The sequence below is a fragment of the Mastigoproctus giganteus genome, chromosome 12 (genome assembly GCF_048544385.1).
Source record: "Mastigoproctus giganteus isolate SK-2022 chromosome 12, ASM4854438v1, whole genome shotgun sequence".
NCBI classification, from domain to species: domain Eukaryota; kingdom Metazoa; phylum Arthropoda; class Arachnida; order Uropygi; family Thelyphonidae; genus Mastigoproctus; species Mastigoproctus giganteus.
In genome coordinates, this window is record NC_143586.1 from 119,789,285 (window position 1) to 119,808,990 (window position 19,706).

At 38.6% G+C, this 19,706-nt stretch overlaps 1 protein-coding gene across 5 annotated transcripts in view; it reads left to right on the top strand.

Annotated features, from left to right (window-relative positions):
* The window catches only part of LOC150077364 (UDP-N-acetylglucosamine transporter-like), a 392,219-nt gene that overhangs the window by 244,957 nt on the left and 127,556 nt on the right, over positions 1-19,706 (top strand). The gene's annotated exons all lie outside the window — the stretch shown is intronic.

Sequence of the window (19,706 nt, forward strand, 5' to 3'; positions counted from 1 at the left end):
GCCACATTGTGAGTACTATATGCAGGCCTGGAAGCCTCAGTTTAGGAAGGTTGTAGCTCTGTTGAAATGCCAAATATAAATGCTGCATTGTCAAAATTCCCGAGTTACCCTGAGAGAGAGAGAGAGAGAGAGAGAGAGAGAGAGAGAGAGAGAGAGAGAGAGAGAGAGAAAAGTAGAAAGGAATCACCAAGAAAGAGAAGAATGATGATATCCAGCTCAGGACCCTGGGTGTGCCAAGCCCATACTCACCAGATGTGAGCCCTGGACAATTAATGAATTTCATTAATAAACAAGCAATTTTTTTAAATTATATGTAACACATTTTTGTCAGCACGGCGACTAGCCAGCCGAGTATTGTTTAATCTGATGCCACACTTATAGAATATTAATAGAATAAAAATATACATCAGAATCTGATTTTATATTTGTTTTGGCGAATTTATTTTAGATTTTTTTGTGTGTATGCGTACTCTGATTTTTGTCGGAATTGTGAATCCTTTCACCCTCGCGTATGACACTCTGAAAGTGACTGGTGCATTGGGAGGGACTCTTCCTGTAATCAGCGTTTATCCCATGGTATTCAGAGAGTGAAATAAGCAATGACCAGGCAGAGTAAACTCTACTTCAGTTACTCCATTGCATGAAGTTTCGTTAAATTTATGGTTTGAGGTTCATTTTCCATTTTCACAACAACATTTTACCTTTGTCTATTGCTTTGTTCCCATACAGCCAACAGGCCCCAGATTTTGTCACTGGCCGTGAATAATACATTTTATAATATTTTTATATGTATCTCCTCTGGTTTCATTTGTGGTGGGAAAATTTGTTGTAAAGTTACTCGAAGAAGTAACTTGAGAAGCAAAACCAAAAAAATTCAGCCAATCACAGAGATTTTCATTTGCTTTATTACCAGAGGAAGAAAGTTCTGCAGCTGTTATCAAGCATCATGTACTACACTGTGAGTCTACATTTTCAAATGCAATGATTAATTACATTTTTAAAAATGTATGTAATACATTTTTAAGTTTCTCAGAGCACAAAAAAATTTACTTATTACCATAATTTTTTTCTAACTTGTGATAGAAAGGCTGAAGATGTAAGTAAATTTATTATTCCAGTTTTCATTAGTTTCTAGTTTTCATTCACAAATTGTGGATTCATATTTTGTTAATGTGGACCATTCACAAATTTTGATTGATCCATGATGTCAGTAATCATCAAATGTTGTCCATTTTACTAATATATGTTACTCATTGCTGTAGATTTATTTATTTATTTATTTTATTGTTCTTTGCATTTTGTTGCAATTTGACAAAAAGATTTGTAATTTTGTTACTCTGTGTCAGCAAATTTTTTTTTATCGAAAATTTGTTGAAGGATCATTTACAGTCAGAAAAAGATATAATATGAATTTCAAAAAGTTAATTTATTGTCCGCACCTTTTTTTTTTTTTTAGTGATATTGAAAGGCATCGTAATACAAACAAATCACAAGAAAGCTGAAGAGCCCTTTCGTTTTCAGCAGCAGAGAGCATTGCCATTCAAGAAAATTGGCGATACAGCAAAAGCAGAAAGCAGCATAGCATTTTTCATAGTGGTGCATTGTGCATTAAGGGTAGTTGATCATTTGAGTGACATTTGTGAATTTCGTTTTTCAGACAGCAGGTTAAATAGGGATTTCAAACTGCAAAGAACAAAATTGCACTTCAATAATACGCAATGCTATAGCACCAATTTTGCGGATAATTTAAAACCTTATTTAGGAAACAGCAACTTCAGTTTAATTATTGATGAAAGTAATGACATTAGTGTTTTAGAAACATTGGGAATTGTAATAAGGTACTATTCAAATTACAAGAATCGATTTGTGGTAACATTTCTAGCTATAATTGAACTCAGTGAATGCATTGCGGAAGAAATATGTAAACGTTTGAAAACATCACTAAGAAGTAATGGATTAGAGTTGCACAGACTTATTGCACCTGTACTAACAATGCATCCATAATGGTTGGTATAACAATGATGTATAAGAAATTAAAGGCTGAGATTCCTTGACATTAGTGTTTTAAAAATGTTGGGAATTGTAATAAGGTACTATTCGAATTACAAGAATCTATTTGTGGTAACTTTTATAGGCATAATTAAATGCAATGAATACATTGTGGAAGAAATATGTAAACGTTTGAAAACATCACTAAGAAGTAATGGATTAGAGTTGCACAGACTTATTGCACCTGTACTGACAATGCATCCATAATGGTTGGTATAACAATGATGTATAAGAAATTAAAGGCCGAGATTCCCTGTCTGCTTCTTATCAAGTTTCTTTTTATGTTATTCACTCCAACTAGCGGTGTTCCATGCTGTCAATGAGTGTCTGCCACAAAACAGATTTTCTTATTGTTCTCACACTCACCTGCTCAACAGGCTAAATATAAGAACTTTTATAGTTTAATGAATGATGGAATTCCTCATTTGATCACTGATGAAGCATAAAATGCAGTTATTTTATAAAGTCCATTATTCTACAACAAGTAAATTGAAAACGAAACATGTAAGAAAATTTTTACTAGCATTAGCAGAGGCATATGATGCAAGAAAGCAAGCTTATACAACACAATCCAAAAAAAAAAAAAAAAAACATTTCTGTTTCAACCATCCATTCACTCCAAAAGTTTGTCTAGTTCAGCCTTGAATTTATTTAAGCTGTCACAGTTCTAAACTGTTTGCCTTGGGACTGTCTGATACTTTTCTTTGTTAGTGTGGTGCTCTCGAATCTGTTGAACACCTCATTTTTGATTGCCCATATTATGTCGATATAAGAAATCAATTGCAGCTGTTGACAAATGTTTATGTTGATACTGAATTGCCAGACTTTCTCATGAATAAGGAGAAGTTTAATGCTTTCTTCTTGTTTGCTGAAAGATTATTCAATTCAAGATTATTCATTTTAATTACAGTAGACTCTCGATTTTCCGGGAAAGATGGTAAAAAAAATTTCCCAGATAATCGATTTCCCGGTTAATACAAAAATACAGCAAGTCCTCGATATACGTACGTAAGCGATACGTTCCAGGACTTCTTACATAACACGAGTTTTACATAACTCAGGAATGATTAATAAAATATTGTTACTATATCCCTGATATGCCAAAATTACAAAAACCACATAATATCCTCAGAAGAATGAAGAAAAATAGTTATATGTTTTTAATTAGTTCAATTAAAATCTTTATCTGGAGGTGACGGTGAAGTAGCCAGAGTGGCACATAAGAAAAGAAAACATAAAAGGAAGAAAAAATGCATGTTAGTACTGTAAAAACTGATATGTGTTTCATAGCCTTGGTTATTGTAGTCGACTTCATTGGTGCAGATCCCTTCACCGCTTCTCATATTCTGTCTTTCTCCTTTATTATCATGTTCACCATTGCCACTGACAAATCTGAATTCTGCACGATACTTGTTAATTAATGTTTGGCCATTTTCATACATCGTTATTTTAATTTTCTGATCCAACTCGATCCCTTTCCTTTCTTGATAGATTTACTAGTACCGCTGTCACTTATTCTCTTAATCGGTACCGTGATAACAGTCAAAATGAAATTTTCTGAAAAGAACTTCACAGGGTTAAGGCGAAAGCTCACTATTATCACCCCACACAAGCTCACATTTTACTAAAGCACATTTCTGGAGGTCACTCCAGAAATGTGCTTTAGTAAAATGTTCCTTTCTATTTTACATTTCTGGAGGTCACATAAAACAATTCCATTAAAATGCTGGGGCCCCATTCCCAGCATTTTAATGGCGCTATCAATCGGTTATGTATTTTAAAATTGCTTCATTTTTGATTTAATTACAGTCGGACCTCTGTTTAACCAACTTCTTTATACCGATTTTTTAAAATTCCCCTTGGTAATTACATTTAAAATATAGTAGTTTCCGTAGAACAAAAATTATTTCCATGTAACAAACATATTAGGGGAGACAACTTTGTATGCATTGTTCTCACCTCTGGCCTTTAGGTAATTAGAAAGCACGAATTAAGGGTGAAAGGGATTACCGTTCCACAACTTTAGTGGTGTCCGTAAAACTTATACATCAACATTCTGAGAAGTTGCCCTAGTCAATATGCTTTCCATAGCCAGTCAGTGGATTAAGAAGATACCCGACATGGATAATAGCCTCTGGTCAACCTGTGCGTGTGGAGGGGGGGATGATTGAATGTTTAAGTGTATGTATTTTATATATATTTCTTTATTTTTTGATATTATATATATAACTTCTATTTATTTTTTTTTTTTCTCAATGCTATAAGACTTATTTAATTATTCCCTGTACTCTGCTATGCCCCCTTTTGTCGTCTCCCACTTTACACCTGACTTGTTAATCTCTCAGAAGATTCTAGACTCTAGGGGGTCTCAATATTTTTTGGTATTCCTGGTGCAAATTTTCACCTCAGTGCAAATTGGCTGAAGTTCAAAACGACTGACAGCACATGAATACAAAACATAGCAATATTTATTGACATTATATACATTTCAATCATTAGCTACAATTAACTGTGAACTTTATTATGTGTGGCTTTGTTAGACTGCTAGGCCTTATCTGTGTAAATATCCTTGTAATTGTAAATATCCAAACTACTAAATTTTTTACATATATATATTTATATTATCATGTTCTTAGTGCACCTCATCTTTGGTTCTAACAGGTCCAGGAGTTCATTACACCTCATAATCTGCAGGTAAATGAACCACTAGGTGGCAGTGATCACAGTGTGCTGAAGTGGGATTTACTCAAAGAGGTAACTACCATTAGGGGTAAAGGGAAGGGTTATTGCTTTCGTAAAGGCTACTACGATGGACTGAGACAGTATTTAAATTCTATACAGTGGGACCAACTGATGATGTTAGAAACAGCAAATTCAAAATGGGAAGCATTCAAAGAACTTATCTTGGAAGCTACTGGGCTTTACATACCAACTAAGAAATATTGTTCAAGGCCTAAGTGGATGTCAGATGAACTAATGAGACATATGGCAGAGAAGAAAAATGCATGGGATACATACAAATTAACACGTGACACAGAAGCCTATGATAAATACAAGTTGATCTATAACCAAGTTACAAAGGAGGTTAGGCAGGCGAAGGCAGATTACGAGAAATCTTTGGCAAGGGATGCAAAGAAAAACAGCAAAGAGTTCTTTACTTATGTAAACTCTAGAAGGAAGGGGATGAATCAGATTGGTCCACTTGATATCGATGGGTCAACTGTTGATGATCCTGCTCAGGTAGCTAACAAACTGAATGAATATTTTGCATCGACATTCACACATGAGGAGTTATTCAGCGAGGGGAATGCCAGAGGTGTATTCAACTCTAGCAGTAAGCTAGAGAATCTTGTAATAACTAAGAGTAAAGTGGTGGAGATATTGTTGAAGATAAATACAAGAAAGGCACCTGGGGTGGATGGGATCTATCCAGTTATATTAGAAGCAGCAAAGGAAGTAAGCAAACCTGAAAGAGGTACTCAAAGAGGTACTCAAAGATTTACTCAAAGAGGTAACTACCATTAGGGGTAAAGGGAAGGGTTATTGCTTCCGTAAAGGCGACTACGATGGACTGAGACAGTATTTAAATTCTATACAGTGGGACCAACTGATGATGTTACCAACAGCAAATTCAAAATGGGAAGCATTCAAAGAACTTATCTTGGAAGCTACTAGGCTTTACATACCAACTAAGAAATATTGTTCAAAGTTTAGGCCAAAATGGATGTCAGATGAACTAATGAGGCATATGGCAGAGAAGAAAAATGCATGGGATACTTACAAATTAACACATGACACAGAAGCCTATGATAGATACAAGTTGATATGCAACCAAGTTACAAAGGAGGTTAGGCAGGCGAAGGCAGATTACGAGAAATCCTTGGCAAGGGATGCAAAGAAAAACAGCAAAGAGTTCTTTACTTATGTAAACTCTAGAAGGAAAGGGATGAATCAGATTGGTCCACTTGATATTGATGGGTCAAGTGTTGATGATCCTGCTCAGGTAGCTAACAAACTAAATGAATATTTTGCATCGACATTCACACATGAGGAGTTATTCAGCGAGGGGAATGCCAGAGGTGTATTCAACTCTAGCAGTAAGTTACAGAATCTTGAAATAACTGGGAGTAAAGTGGAGGAGAAACTGTTGAAGATAAACACAAGAAAGGCACCCGGGGTGGATGGGATCTATCCAGTTATATTAAAGGAGGCAGCAAAGGAAGTAAGCAAACCCTTAGCCATAATTATGAGAGCTTCCTTGGACTCAGGGGAGGTACCCATAGACTGGAAATGTGCAAATGTGACCCCAATTCACAAAGGAGGATCAAAGGCTGACACAAGTAATTATAGACCTGTGAGCTTAACTTCTGTTCCAGGAAAATTAATGGAGGCACTGGTTAAAGAAGCACTGCAGGATCATTTAGACAAGACTTCAGTTATAGCTCAGACACAGCATGGTTTTGTTAAGGGGAAGTCTTGCCTGACCAACTTGATTGGATACTATGATGCAGTCACAAAAGAACTGGATGCAGGGAATAACTTTGATATTATATACTTGGATCTTAGAAAGGCTTTTGATACTGTTGCACATGGAAAACTGCTACACAAATTGGAGCAGTGTGACATTGGAGGCAAATTGCTGCTATGGATAAAGGGATGGTTGAGGGGGAGAAGACAGAGAGTGGTAATCAATGGACACTGCTCATCGTGGACTGATGTTATTAGTGGAGTCCCTCAGGGCTCAGTGTTGGGTCCATTATTGTTTTCTGTATTTATAAATGATATTGATGATGGTATATCGGGATTAATGTCCAAGTTTGCAGACGATACAAAGGTTGGCAGGGTTGTCAAGGACACTACTGACACTATGCTGCTGCAACACGATCTGGAAAGGTTGAGCAGATGGGCTGAGAGGTGGCAAATGAAGTTTAACATTGACAAATGTAAAGTACTACACATGGGAAACAGCAACCCCAGAGCAACGTATCAACTCTGTGGTACAACACTGACAGTGGTAGAGAATGAAAGGGACTTGGGGGTGGTTGTGCAGGCAGATATGAAGTTCTCTGAGCAGTGCAGACGGGCTGCAAGAGTAGCTCATGGAGTATTGTCAATGATATACAGGAATTTTTCCAGCAGGGATAAGGAGGTGATTATTCCATTGTATAAGGCGATGGTCAGGCCACACCTAGAGTACTGTATACAGGTCTGGAGGCCTCATTTCAAGAAGGATGTAGAGCTGCTGGAACGAGTACAGAGAAGGGCAACAAGATTAGTGAATGGAACAAAGGGGTGCTCTTACGAAGAACGGCTTAAGTTTTGCAAATTACAGTGTCTGGAGACTAGGCACCAGCGAGGTGATCTGATAGAGGTGTATAAAGCCTTGAATGGTTTAAGCATGCTCAATGCTGATGGGATTCTTCCTCTAGCTCAGAATAATCCCCTGAGAGGGCATAAATTCAAATTGAGGAAAGACAGATGTAGGATAGACGTGCGGAAATTTGCCTTTAGCCAGCGGGTGGTTGGTTGGTGGAACAGACTTCCATCCCTTGTGGTGGAGGTTGATAGCCTGAATAAGTTTAAGGCTCAGCTGGACAGGTATTTTGAACAAACGGAGGGGTGAAGTGGAAGTGGTTTTTTTTTTTTTTTTTTTTTTTTGCTGATGCTGCATAAGCTTGCTTTCTTGCATCAAATGCCTCTACTAATGCTAATGCTAATGCTAATGCTAAAACCCTTAGCCATAATTATGAGAGCTTTCTTGGACTCAGGGGAAGTACCCATGGACTGGAGATGTGCAAATGTGACCCCAATTCACAAAGGAGGATCAAAGGGTGACACAAGTAATTATAGACCTGTTAGTTTAACTTCTGTTCCAGGAAAATTAATGGAGGCACTGGTTAAAGAAGCACTGCAGGATCATCTAGACAAGACTTCAGTTATAGCTCAGACACAGCATGGTTTTGTTAAGGGGGAAGTCTTGCCTGACCAATTTGATTGGATACTATGATGCAGTCACAAAAGAACTGGATGCAGTGAATAACTTTGATATTATATACTTGGATCTTAGAAAGGCTTTTTCTACTGTTGCACATGGAAGACTGCTGCACAAATTGGAGCAGTGTGGCATTGGAGGCAAATTGCTGCTATGGATAAAGGGGTGGTTGAGGGGGAGAAGACAGAGTGTGGTAATCAATGGACACTGCTCATCGTGGACTAATGTTATTAGTGGCGTCCCTCAGGGTTCAGTATTGGGTCCATTGTTGTTTTCTGTATTTATAAATGATATTGATGATGGTATATCAATCTTAATGTCCAAGTTTGCAGATGATACGAAGGTTGGCATTGACACTATGCTGCTGCAACAGGATCTGGAAAGGTTGAGCAGATGGGCTGAGAGGTGGCAAATGAAGTTTAACATTGACAAATGTAAAGTACTATATATGGGAAACAGCAACTCCAGAGCAACGTATCAACTCTGTGGTACTACACTGACAGTGGTAGAGAATGAAAGGGACCTGGGGGTGGTTCTGCAGGCAGATATGAAGTTCTCTGAGCAGTGCAGACAGTCTGCAAGAGTAGCTCATTGTGTTTTGTCAATGATATATAGGAATTTTTCTAGCAGGGATAAGGAGGTGATTATTCCCTTGTATAAGGCAATGGTCAGGCCACACCTAGAGTACTGTATACAGGCCTGGAGGCCTCATTTCAAGAAGGATGTAGGGATGCTGGAACGAGTACAGAGAAGGGCAACAAGATTGGTGAATGGAACAAAGGGGTGTTCTTACGAAGAAAGGCTTAAGTTTTGCAAATTACAGTGTCTGGAGACTAGGCACCAGCGAGGTGATCTGATAGAGGTGTATAAAGCCTTGAATGGTTTGAACATGGTCAATGCTGATGGGATTCTTCTTCTTGCTCAGAATAATCACCTGAGAGGGCATAAATTCGAAGTGAGGAAAGACAGATATAGGAAAGACGTGCGAAAATTTCCCTTTAGCCAGCGGGTGGTTGGTTGGTGGAACAGACTTCCATCCCTTGTCTTGGAAGTTGATAGCCTAAATAAGTTTAAGGCTCAGCTGGACAGGTATTTTTTATTTATTTATTTTTTTGGCTGATGGCTGATAAGTTTGCTTTCTTCCATCAAATGCCTCTACTAATGCTAATGTCTAGAAGTTTCTAGATCTTCTTTGCGATCGCCCATCTACACCCTGTATTTGTCTTGCTTCACCTGTCGTTATTCGCCCCCATGAAATTTTAAAGAGTGCACTCATTTTCTTGAGTACTTCAATTACTGCTCCATTTCTATCTTAATTGTGTTTTTGTTTCAGCCCATTGTTATTTAGGGGCGAAATGTTGACTCTGATCTATGCCATTAAGTACGGACTGCTCCATCGGTGCTTCTATTGTATCGCGTGTTCGAAAAGCTTCCCCGCCCCCATTGCTACGTTAATCTTCCTCTTACTTAAAGGTAATAGGCGAAACAAGCACAATTAAACCTGGGACTTTTCTGAACTATCCTATTCAAATTCTGTGTTTTAGTTTTGACCTGATATATTTCTAATGGTTGACTGTCTTAAAAATCACTAATAATTTTCCAATATCAATAACACCCATTATTAATAACAGTTGTAAGGACAGGTCCTTACAGTGGTTCCCCTTTACTCCGACAAAGGGTATATGTTTTACAGAGAAGTGAGTGATCCATGCCTTCCAGTAAATTTCTCCTGGGGATGTTTACATGTTCACAGTAGCTGAATATCTGAGTGATTCTGATATTTTTCATAGTATTCAAAGAACTAGTGACAGTAGCAACGTAGGGAGGGCGGATTGAGGAAACTAAGATATTATATAAACTTTAAGAAGACGAAATGTTGACAGATTTTGAAACTTTGTCGAGCCTTTCACTGCGTAGAAAATGTTCTAAAATATAATAGCATACAGGCAATAATTTTAAAAAAAAAACTGTATTACCAATCTCCAAAAAACTAATGCGAATTAAGGATGATTGCTAAAGAACTTGATGTGAACTTGATCGGTCATGTGTTCGGGCTACGAAGAGCAGCTTGTAGCTTGTGAATGGTAATTGCGGGTTAAGGGAATTATCCTGCATTGTGCAAACATTTTGGATCAGATGCCGGCGTAGCCCAGTGGTCAGACGTGCGAGTGCATAAGTACACGTGCCTTGAGTGACTCATGTTCATAAGTACACGTGCCTTGAGTGAATCCTCTGACGGTATGGTAGCCCTGGAGTATAAACAGGAAATTTATTTTTATTTGGGATTGTTAAAGCGACTTTGAAATCTGGAATTTCTTAACCATTTAGCACTAATGATCGACATCCTGCAGGAGCTCTCTTACATTTCAGAAGCTTTACAGATTCACTATGGCAAAAGCAGATAAATTAATTATTCAAACTAGCAATGCTATTGCTAATTTGAAAAATTCTGAAAAAGGAAAATATGAAGCTAAAATTGAGAGCATGTTGAAGTGGAAAGAATTTGAAAAAATTAAAATCGAAAATAAGAACAGTAAAATTACCTCGTGACAAGTTAATAAATGCATTGTTTTATCCTTAAAGGATAAGTTATTAATGCAACAGAGTGATTTTGAATTAAATAAAGAAAATAATCATACCATTGAAAGAAATTTTAAACATATTCTACCAGAAATCATGGAATTTAAAATAACTTTCGTCTCGGTGGCAAGACGTGAAAACCGAATAAGAAATTTGTTTTTTGATAAAATATGAAATAAAAATTAATGATTTTAGTGATTTTGTCGAAGACAGTTTATCTTTAAAATCGAGTGAAATTCCCTGTACAATTAAGAAAGCCAGAAATACCTTTGAAACCATTGTGATTAGCAGTGCTGAAACTGAGCGAGCTTTCAGCGTAATGAATAATATCGTGTGAATGAATGAATAATGTTGAAAATTAAACACGTTGCAGATTATGATGACCATACATCTAAATGAAAAACCATTGCTTCAATTTGATCCGGATCATTATGTCAATATTAATAAAGAAGTAAATTTCATATGGCAGTTTTTAAAATAAAATTTTCTTGAATATTTGTGCAATATTTTTTTCATGTAATCTGTGATTTTTGTATACCTTTTCTAGAACAGTTTGTTTTTTTATATAATATTTGTTTTTATATTCTAGAATGTTTTGTGATAATTCGTTATTTGTAATATGGGAAATATTTTTGTTATGTTTTATTCGCAATATTAAAATTTTATCATGAAAAAAATGTATCCATTATATTTCCCTAGTTGTAAAAAAAAGAATAAAAAAGTCAGGCATCTGCTGAGCAAGAGCAGTAGATGGTTTTATGTGAAACATCCTTAGCATCACTATATGACGTCACATGGTTGTGACATCATACTATTCAAAAATTCCAAACAGTTAGAACTTGATATATCGTACTGGTCACTAAAAATGCGTCACACGCTCTAATCTACTCATACTACTGGTGAGTGTCCCACACAGACTAGTCTGAGCGTGGGAAGCACCTCTGGCAGACGCCCCGGGTGACGCCTGTTCTGTGACCGATCAGATTTACTCGGTAGGTACCCCCCCTCCAAAAGGATGTTTCACACAAGTTTGCAGATGATACAAAGGTTGGCAGGGTTGTTAACGAGAGTAAAGACAGTATGCTACTCCAGCTGGATCTAGATAAGTTTGGAAATTGGACTGAGAAGTGGCAACTGAAGTTTAATGTTGACAAATGCAAAGTACTGCATATGGGTAGTGATAACCGAAGAAAAATGTACCAACTCTGTGATACTACACTCAGGAAAGTGGAAAGTGAAAAAGACATGGAGTTTATTTTTGCAGTCATATATGAAGTTCGCTAAGCAGTGCAGATGGGCTACTAGGGCAGGTCATGGGGTTTTGTCAATGATATATAGGAATTTTGCTAGTAGGGACAGAGAGGTGATTTTTCCATTATACAAGGCAGTGGTCAGGCCACACCTATGTACTGTGTTTAGGTCTGGAGGCCTCATTTTAGGAAGGATGTAGAGTTTCTAGAATGAGTACAAAGAAGGGCAACAAGATTGTTAATGAGAACAATGGGGTGCTCTTTCCAAGAAAGGCTTAAGTTCTGCAAATTGCAGTGGCTGGAGAGTAGGCACCTGTGATATGATCTGATTGAGGTACATAAGGCCTTGAATGGGTTGAGCAAGCTGAATGCTGATGGGATTCTTCCTCTTGCTCAGACTAAGAACTTCCAAGGCACAGTTTCAAATTGAGAAAAGATAGTTGTATAATAGATATCTGGAAATTTGCCTTTAGCCAATGGGTAGTTGATTGGTGGAAAAGACTTCCATCTTTTGTTGCGGAAGCTAATAGCCTAAATATTCCTTAATTTCGAGGGTACAGCACTAAAATGGTGTTCTCAGGCCGGCCGGCCTCTAGTTAATACACTGGACCGAACCTATTGTTAACTCTCTAGGAGGCTTCCGGATCAGCTAGTGTAAAATCCTGCTACCTCTACTCTGCCAGATAGTGACTGGAGGGAGTCCGAGTACTGTGTATGCGGGGAGCATTGTCGAGGCCACGTTATGTCAAGGATCTGGGTATATTCTTACCACGTTTACGCCATATCCAAAAATTTCATTACTTCATACAACATGTCCCACCCACTTTTTCTTACTATTGAATACACCATGAATTGTCAAACTAATAGAGCAAGCTTATCTGCAAAAAGATCTAAACTTCCCAAGCACTTCCTAATTCATTTCACAAATATGCGTGGTCTCAATTCTAATCTCAACGATGTCCATTTCCACTTGCAGTCTGCCAAACCCCGTGTACTTTTTCTGACAGAATCTCATTTATCGGTTGATTCAACTACTGCTTATCTCAGATGCCCAAATTATTCGCTGTATGATTCCTTTCTCCTCAAAGGTGGTACTTGTGCATATGTCCGTTCTGATATTCCCTGTCAGAGACTTCGCAATTTGGAATCTCCTCTCTTTGATCTTCTCTGGCTTAAAATCTCTCTACCTCATTGTGTCAAATTCATCTGTTGTCTCTACCGTTCTCCCAACTCCACTAATCACTTGAGGCTCTTTGACTTCCTCTCTTTGCAACTTCACTTTCTCCAGTCCAACTTTCCTAACAGTGAGGTAATTTTCCTTGGTGATTTTAATGTTCATAACTCCAGCTGGCTTCCGTTTTCTAGTCACACCGACCCAGCAGGTCGAAGGCGCCTCCGTAGCCAGGTGGGAAGGAGCAGCAGTGCATAGCGCACGCTTCTTGATTAGACCGGGGTTCGAGCCCGTCACCACCAAATACGGAGCATGCGGAAAGGTCAGGGAATGACCACCGCACTGGAGCAATATGGCCTTAGTTGCTAATGCTCCTAAAAACCAAATAATAACAATAATAACCAGCAGGTCGAGATGCTGAGGCTTTTGCAATTACCAGTGACCTAGCACAGATTGTTCATTTACCTACAAGAATACCGGACAATCCTAATCATACAGCCAATACGCTTGATCTTCTTCTCACAAACAACCCTTCTAAGTACACGGTTGAAGTGAGAGATCCTTTAGGCACTTCAGATCACAACTTGGTGATTGCCTCTTCTCCAATGGAACCTTTATCTTGTGGCTATTCCCAACCTCGTGTTGTTTGGCATTACAAGAATGCAAAATGGGATGACCTGCTAGTCTTCTTTTCCTTGGTCGGATTACTGTGTCAAAACGGCTAATGTCAACTTTTGCTCAGATTGTGTCAGTGAAATTATTCTTGTAGGAATGGAATCCTTTATCCCACACTCCACTTTAAAATCCCATCCTTTATGTAACCCTTGGTTTTCCCATAAATGTGCTAAGGCTGTTCAGGAGAAGAATGTTGCATATTGTAATTGGCTTCTTTCTAATTCTTCAATTTCATTTTCTGCCTTCCCGTAGCCGACCGGGCTAGCCAAGTGGGTAAAGTACCTGCCCGGCAACCCAAAGGTCGCGGGTTCGATTCCCGCCTCGGGCTTGGATCAAAGTACTGCAAAAACCTTGGGAGGTGCAATATGGCCACAGAAGCCGATGCGCCAACAACTACCAAATCAAAATCAAAAATCAAAGCCTTCCCGCAACAATTGTAAAGCAGTTATTAACCAGTCCAAACTAAAGTTTGAACAGGCTAAGAGTAGAAAACTTGCTTCTTGCCCTAATGGCAGCCGAGCATTCTAGTCTCTTGCCAATGCTATTGGCCGCAACTTTTGCCCATCTCTGCTCCCACCTCTGTCCAAACCAGATGGTTCTGTTGTCACTTCAGCCAAGGATAAAGCTGACCTGCTAGCATCCCATTTTTCTTCCAGCTCATGTATTAATGATCTTGGTAAAACACCTCCCACCATTCCCAACATGCCCCATTCAATGACTCCTGTGGTCTTTCGTCAAAAGGATATCAGAAGTATTTTGATGAATCTTGATCCTAAGAAAGCTCCAGGTCCTGATGGTATTTCTCTACTTGTTCTCAAAACCTGTGCTCCTGAACTTACTCCTATTCTTTGCCGCCTTTTTTCACTTTCTTATTCCAAAGGTGTTTTTCATTCTGCTTGGAAATTTGCTCATATCCAGCCAGTTCCTAAAAAGGGTGACAAATCCCTCCCATCCAATTATCGTCCCATTGCAATTACTTCTACTCTTTCTAAAGTAATGGAGAAATCAATTAACCGCCAACTCTTAAACTACCTAGAAACCTTCCGTCTGATCAACGATCGCCAGTATGGATTCCGTCAGTGTTGATCCACTGGTGATATTCTGGCTTATGTTACCCATTTATGGACTAATCAATGGAAAGGTTCGGTGAAACACAAGTAGTTGCTCTTGACATCTCAAAGGCTTTTGATCGTGTTTGGCATAAAGGTCTTCTAAAGAAGCTTCCATCTTATGGTTTTCCAACTGTTTTTAGTAATTGGTTATCCAGTTTTCTCTCTAATCGCTCACTGAGGGTGATGGTAGATGGCTCTGTGTCTTCTAACTTCTCCACTAATGCCAGTGTCCCCCAAGGTTCAGTTCTTTCCCCCACTCTTTTTCTGTTGTATATTAATGACCTTCTTCCATTGACTGGAAATCTTATCCATAGTTTTGCCGATGATAGCACATTGCATTCCACTTTCCATTTTGAGAAACCTTGTCCTGCTCAATCAGCTTCAACTTCTCGTAAATCTGCTACCAATTCCTTAAATACCGATCTTCAGGTAATTCTCCTGTGGGACAAAGACAACTTAGTTGATTTCAACCTTTCTAAAACTCAGTCTTGTCTTATATCTCGCAAAAAGGATTCTTCTGCTCCTATGCTTATCTTTAGTGACACTCTGATTTCTAGGCAAAATGATATATCTCTTTTGGGGATTACCCTGACCTCTAATCTCTCTTGGCACAAGCACATTACAAATATTGCTTCCTCTGCATCTAAAAAACTTGGTTTTCTCGTTCGCCCTCGGCGTTACTTTTCTTCCAAGCAGCTGTTCACTCTGTATAAATCGCAAATCCGCCCTGCCATGGAAGACTGTTCCCACAAACCCCCAAAACCTCCTTCAGGCTTCTTGATTCCATTCAGAAGAGGAATTAATGATTCATCTCTAACAGAGTCTCTCCACTCGCTTTCTCATAGACGTAATGTTTCTGCTGCATGCCTCTTCTACAGTTACTTCCATGGGCACTGTTCTTCTGAATTGGCTTCTATAATTCCCTCTCTCTCTTTCAAAACTGTCCGAACACTTGCCACCACCAGCCAACATCCATTTACTGTCCAACTTCAAACCCACAGAACCAACTTTTCGTCTTCCTCATTTATTCATTCAACTGCCATTTTCTGGAACAACCTCCCTTCATACATATTTCCTGAAAATTATAATCTACAGAAGTTCAAGTCCAATGTCAACAAATATCTTCTTTCGTCTTCTCAACCTCCAACCCAAGCACGGTACTAAGTACTATAGGTTCTAATGCCTCTCGTGTTTGGGGTTCACATAAAAAAAAAATAAATAAAAATAAATAAATAAATTTAAGGCTGGGTTGGACAGGCATTTTGAACGAATGGAGGGGTGAAATGGGAGCGTGTTTTTTTTTTTTTTTTTTTTGTCTAATGCTGCATAAGCTTGCTTTCTTGCATCATATGCCTCTACTTACTTTTATCATATGCCTCTACTACCCACTCATCGCGGACTTACTTTCTAGCTAATGCTAGAAAGTAAGTTCACGATGTTCGTGAGAGAAGACGTATATGTATACGCTCCACAGTTAATGTATTTTACAGTGCTATGGTTCAATAATGCAGTGAATTTTATGTCATTCAAATCAGAGTCTAGTCATCTCTTCGTTTCTCTATCTGGATTAATTGCAAAAGTTCGAGGTAAATAAAAATTTTAGATATTTGTAATAACCTTTCTGTATAAACTATCCACTGTGCTACGTGTAGCCTTGCTTTCCCTGCCTGGTTAATCCCTACTCCAGGACATGTATAAGCTGTTCACACATGATTTTATTAACTTTAAAAAGAAATGGGCATCTTGTCTGAAGCAAAAATGACACGCCAACTATAGATATATATCTGACAGATTAGTGAACTCGAAGCAGCTATTTCCAAAGCCTGCAGCAGGAATATTCAAATGGATGACAGCCTCTTCATAGAATGGGCAGACAGTACTTTTGGTGAGAGTTGCGTAAAGGAAGAATCTAGTTGTCCCTTCCCCATCCCCTTATGCGATTTGACTCCCCTGTCTACACTTAATATCACAAAGGAAAATCTGTTGAAAGTAATAAATGGGTTACCGAACAAAGCTACTGTTGGGCCTGATAGATTTCCTTAATTCATCATTAAAATATCCTGTGTCTTCATTGTGGATGTTCTTTTACATATTTTTAGTGAAATTTTGCGAACATCTTCAGTACCTAAAATTTGGACACACTACTGCATCAAACCCATTCAGAAAATTCGAGGCCTAAAAGTGTGAAGGATTTTTGTCCGATTTCAATATCCACGTCGCTCCTTAAAGTGTTTGAAAGGACAATCCTAGCACAACTAATTCAGCACAGACCATATCACCTTCACAATGTTGTCCCTGTGAGATCTGCTACCACCAACCTCCTTCAAACAGTGTTTCACATACAGGAAGCTTTGAATTCTCGAACGCAGCTCGACATAATTTTTCTTGACGTTAAATCTGCATATGATAGGATTTGCATCACATTTTTGCTTAACATCTTGAAGAACTACTTCAGGATCTCCAATAACCTTCTCACTGTACTCAAAAAAATTTTGCAAGGAAGACAGCTCCTTGTTGAGCACAACGGTCTCTCACAATCCTTTACTGTCTTCAGAGAGTTCCACAGGGTGGCGTTTTGTCAGCAGCGCTTTTCGCAGCGGCTTTGGAACCTCTGCTAGCAAATTTCCAAAACATCATATCGTACTCTGACGATCTGAAGCACTTCATTCATTCAAATCAGCCGGAGCAAGCACTCTCTATCCAAAGAGCTGCAACAAAACAAATCTTTCAGATAAGCACATTCCTTCAATACATTGGTCTTGAGCTAAATGCCAAAAAATCTGCCCAGATGACATTTACAGAGAGGAGATGAATAAGTCCGTCTCTATAAATGGACACCAAATTAAACTTGTCAACTGTCACAAGGACCTAGGTTTGGTCTCGGATTTGAACCTGTCTTTTCAGGAGCACTTCAAGGAAGAAAGAAACTAATTCTTCGCAGCCCTTTGGTCTGCTCAACAGGAACTGGTGGGTTACGGCAATAAGAAACTAATAACTAGGTTTGTCTGAACTTGTGTGGTACCGGTGGCACTCTACACATCGGAAATCTGGTCCTCTGCCCCTCCGACTTACCTGCGACAGTTCTTGGGGACTGAGTATTAGCTTCTGAAATTCCTCAATAGGACTTCAGGACTTCCCCTTACTATCTCTAGGGGTATACAACATTTGCTGCATGGAATGATCCCTTGGAAATAAATCATCACCACTCGCAACATAATTACCCTCTCCAAACTCATTTCGGGTAGACTGGATGCTCCTAACATCGATAGCCTTATCATCCTGCCCACGAAGAACAGCAGAATAACTAACCAGCAAACATTCTTGATCAGACCTGCCCTCAACCAAATCAGTTCGCTCAGCCATATGTTCCCAGCAAACACGATTGGACCCCTCAATGACCTGATTATCAACCCTGAGACGATTTGCATTAACAAAGCCTACGGATCAAAAGTTTTAACTGATACCTACACAGTCCTGCAATTTTAGATCTTTCATATCACCATCACTTTACGTGTCTACTGTGTTGGAGGATGATATGAGCTCCTTCTCCTGGACCTGACAGCCTGCAGCATCTTCCTGGCATCTGCGCTCCTTCCCCCTGTTCCTGAGAGCCTGCAGTATCTGCACTCCTCCTGTTCCTGAGAGCCTGCAGCATCTTCCCGGCATATGTGCTCCTTCTCCTGTTCCTGAGAGCCTGCAGCATCTTTTCGGCATCCCTGCACTCTTCTTGGACAGATGTTGAACATATTTAAAGTAATAAGTCGGACCTAATCTGTCTTAACTTCTGTAATTAATTATTGACTTAATCTCTGTATATTTTATTTTACCCAATATTGATATTGTATTCACTTTTATAATTTTGTTACCCTCCTAGCATTTGATTGCTGTCAAGGGGTAGATGTAAATTTTCTTTACCTGATTAAATAAAATAAATAATAAATAAACTCTCTCCTCATTTTCAGAGGTTGACAGATGCTCACTTCTTAAGTCATCGTAAACAACCTCACGTCCATCTTTCAACAACTTATACCATTCACTGTTTAATGTTGTCACACTGTGAAATGCAGGCACCTCCATAGCCAGTTGGGAAGGAGCAGCAGTGCGTAGCACACGCTTCTTGATTAGACCGGGGTTCGAGCCTGTCACCACCAAATACGGAGGATGCGGAAAGGTCAGGGAATGACCACCACATATCCCGGAGCAAATGGCCTTAGTTGCTAATGCTCCCAAAAATCAAATAACAACAACAACTGTGAAATGTTTCATCATAAACAGTTTTTAACATTTCCTATGTTTTTGTTGCAAATGTTCCCAGTTTAAAGTAAAATTTGATATTCATTCATTGCTCCATTGCAAAACCTTGACACAGAATGTTAACATTACTGATGAAACTTGTTGTTACTTGAAAGCTCAACCTACTGGACAAATTTCATGCCACCATCTGTTGGGGGTAGTTTGAACTACAGCATATAACTTCCGTTTATATTCAAACTCATCAAACATGATTGCAATACCACCAGTCTGGGAAATTTATTGTTGCACCTTGTATATTATATCAGGATTGTTTTTTGCATTCAGCCCCTTTGTTACTGCATCATAGTAACTAATGGTTAGACAAGATGGTTAGAATGATTAAACAAGATGGTTAGAATGATTAAACAAGATGTTCCCTTAATAAAAACCCATTTTCTGATTTCCAATAGTATGCTTTCTTGTCAGGATGAACCTGCATTATTTCTTTAACCAGTGACTCCATTATTTTCCTAGAATGGAAGTCAAGCTTACAGATCTACAATTACTTACTTTGTCCTTTGATCCCCTTATGAATGGTGGGGAACAAAGGGCAAAATATAAATTAATGGAACTTTGAAATGACA